At 49.4% G+C, this 3465-nt stretch overlaps 1 pseudogene across 1 annotated transcript; it reads left to right on the top strand.

The window, feature by feature from the left end:
* Window positions 1-417: 417 nt before the first annotated feature.
* LOC149814753 (leucine-rich repeat extensin-like protein 7 pseudogene) lies at window positions 418-2940 on the top strand (annotated as a pseudogene). Its single transcript, XR_016428056.1, has one exon. The product of XR_016428056.1 is annotated as a leucine-rich repeat extensin-like protein 7 pseudogene (transcript).
* Window positions 2941-3465: the final 525 nt, after the last annotated feature.

Below are 3465 nucleotides of genomic sequence, written 5' to 3'. Positions count from 1 at the left end.
ACCATCTTTATGCACTCATATTGGAACTTCCAAGCAGAGCAGATCAATACATTGAGAACCTAATCAGACCCAGATCCAGTTTGGCTCAGCATAGCATCAAGATATCTATCTTCATTGCCTTCCTATGAGGGTCCAACCACCAAGGCACCAACCAACAGTAGCCCTAAGTATCAATTTGGCATCTGAAAATTTTATAGTGCTGTGTTCCTATGCCACAAATAAATAAAAAAGGGAGTCCCAGAAATTTTCAAAGGAGGGTGATTCATACCAAGGACAATAATGACAACAGCTTCAATAAATAAAAAAATAAAGTATGGTAATTGCAAACAGACAACAAATCACAGATAAAAACTTTGAAATTTTGAATCAGAGGTCAGACATCCCTATAAACAACCACTAGTAGTGACACATTTTCTCTCTCTCTCTCTCTCTCTCTCTCACCATTTGAATCAGAATACCAGCATCACAATGCATCCTCCCTCCCCCCATCTCCTCCTCCCCATCTTCACCCTCTTCATCACACTCGCCACCTCCTCCACTGCGCTCTCTGGTGAGGGCTGTGGGTTCCAGACCAAGCCCACCGTCGATCCACACCTGACCTTCGCCAACCCGAGTCAAGGCCAAGCCTACATTGCCCTTCAAGCCTTCAAGCATGCCATCTTCTCAGACCCACTGAACTTCACCTCCAACTGGGTTGGCCCTAATGTCTGCTCCTACAATGGGGTCTTCTGCTCCCCCTCTCCGTCAGACCCTTCCCTCCAGGTGGTCGCCGGCATCGATCTCAACCACGCTGACCTGGCCGGCTACCTCCCCTCCGAGCTCGGCCTCCTCACGGATCTCGCACTCTTTCACCTGAACTCCAATCGTTTCTGCGGCATAGTTCCGGACTCTTTCCGCCATCTCCGCCACCTCTTCGAGCTGGATTTGAGCAACAACCGCTTTGTCGGCCCATTTCCTGCCGTGGTTCTCGACCTCCCGACGCTGAAATTCTTGGATCTTCGATTCAATGAGTTCGAGGGACCGATACCGCCTGCGCTTTTCGACAAGGATTTGGATGCGATTTTTCTGAACAACAATCGGTTTAAATTCAGCATCCCGAATAATTTTGGGAATTCACCGGCATCTGTTGTAGTCATTGCCAACAATGATCTTCGAGGTTGCATTCCAAGCAGCGTCGGAAAGATGACCATCACTTTGAATGAGATCATATTATTGAACAACAACCTCACAGGATGCTTGCCGCCATCAATAGGAGAGCTGAAGGAGCTGACCGTCTTTGATGTGAGCTACAACATAATTCAAGGCACATTGCCGGAGACGGTGGGAGGGATGCAGAAGCTGGAGCAGCTCGATGTGGCCTACAATGAGCTGACCGGATCGATCCCCCGGAGCGTCTGCAGATTGCCACAACTCCGGAATTTCACGTTCTCCGGCAATTACTTCACTGGCGAGCCACCGGAGTGCCTGGCAAGGAGATCGCTGATGGTGAACGATGCGGAGAATTGTATTCCTGGGCGGCCGGAGCAGCGTCCTCCTGCTGAATGCGCACCAGTGGTTGGGAGGAGGGTTGATTGTAACAAGTTCGGTTGCGGTGGTGGTGGTGGTGTTAATCGCAGTGTCTCGTTGCCACCACCAAGCATGGCGCCTCCACCCCCGACTCATAACCCGTCGGAGTCACCGTCGCCACCATTTCCCGGCAAGCCGCCTTTGCCACCTAAAGAATCGCCGAAGCCGAAGCCGAGGCCGCAGCCTCCGGCACCGGTTCATAACCCGGGGGCATCGCCAAAGCCAAGATCGCCATCACCGCCGGTTTCTTATTCCGGTGCAATTCCACCACCACCACCGTCATCGGAGTCTTCTCCCAACGCAAAAACTCATCCGCCACCACCGCCATCATCGTCGACGACGACGCCAAATCCACCACCACCACCACGAAAAGGTGAGAATGAGCATCATTATAGCCCACCACCCACTAAGAAACCACCGCCAATTGAGGCACACCACCACTACCCATCACCACCCACAGAATCTAACCGCCCTCCTCCATCTGCATACCTTCCACCACCAACACAGAGATCACCGCCGGCTGAGCACCATCACCACTCTCCTCCATCCGTATACCTTCCACCAACACAGAAATCACCACCAGTGGAGCACCACCACTCTCCACCACCATCTAAGTACTCTTTGCCACCACCAGCACCAACACCAGCAGAGAAGCCGCCACCAACGGCGCACCACCACTATCCATCTCCATCTACATACCATCCACCACCACCACCACAGTCTCCGGAAGTCCATCCCTACCATGCTCCACCTCCACCTCCCTCTTATATTCCTCCACCACCTAAAGGGAAGAGTGAACACCACCATGCTCCACCACCATCAGCGACGTCGCCACCACCTGAGGCCTACCACTTTTCACCACCACCACGACCATCGTCTCCGGTTTATTCGCCACCACCATTGATATTATCGCCACCATCATCATCAATAGCGCACTATCCACCACCTCTGTTCCCCTCCCCTCCACCACCGCCACCTTCTTCGGTGTACCATAACGCGCCACTGCCGCCGGTGTCCGGATTTTCCTATGCATCTCCACCACCGCCCATTTACCCGTACGAGTATCGCTGATCCCTCTGTTATCTCTACCCTTTTGCATTAAATATTCTTTTGTTTATTTGGTCTTGGTTCTTTTTAGAAAAGATTACCTTTTCTTTCTTGTAAAACAAGGAGATTAGGATCTAATCTGGACTCTCTCTCTCTCTCTCCTTGTAGTCCGAAAGCAACGATATTTGTGTTGTTGGCATTGTTGCCATTAGAGGATAATTCTGTATTAAAAGTTTCCATTGTTTTTTGGTCTTTTATTATGTGTGGCATGAACTAATGTATCATCTATGAATGTATTAATATTTTTCATGTTCTTTTTTGTTGTCATATCAATTGGTTCATTAGCTAGAATTTCTCTGTCTGGAACAAGCGTGAATCTCCAACAGTAAAAGACCAGTGTAAAGTGAAAGGAAATACAGAAAGGAGGACCCTCTCTCTCTCTCTCTCTCTCTCTCTCTCTCCCTCTGGATTTGTTTGTGCGGATCCATGAGTAAGAGAGGCTAGGAATTCCCTGGTACTCGGGACTTGGAGCCACCCCACGTCGAGACAATGACCAATTGTACTGGGAAGAATCAACGAGTCTGTAGTGAGGCCTACCTGAATCATTTCCTTGCTTGAATCAAGCTCGGTCAAAAATATCTCTGCTTCTGCATCAATGAGTCAATCATCTCGTACCTGCTTTAAACCATCTGTATGATCTTTGACTACGTCTAGAAAACTCTAAGTATGATCTTTGACTTAGGCTAGACTTAGTAGTTGCCTCGTTGAAGTCTTGTAAGCAAAGATACATAAGCTTTTTAAACTCCAAGAGCCAAGTGCTACCTAGCCTGGTTGAGCTAACCTTAGTTGCTA

The sequence above is a fragment of the Nuphar pumila genome, chromosome 15 (genome assembly GCF_984573655.1).
Source record: "Nuphar pumila chromosome 15, dmNupPumi1.hap1.1, whole genome shotgun sequence".
NCBI classification, from domain to species: Eukaryota; Viridiplantae; Streptophyta; class Magnoliopsida; order Nymphaeales; family Nymphaeaceae; genus Nuphar; species Nuphar pumila.
This window is presented reverse-complemented; position numbering and strand designations above follow the sequence as displayed.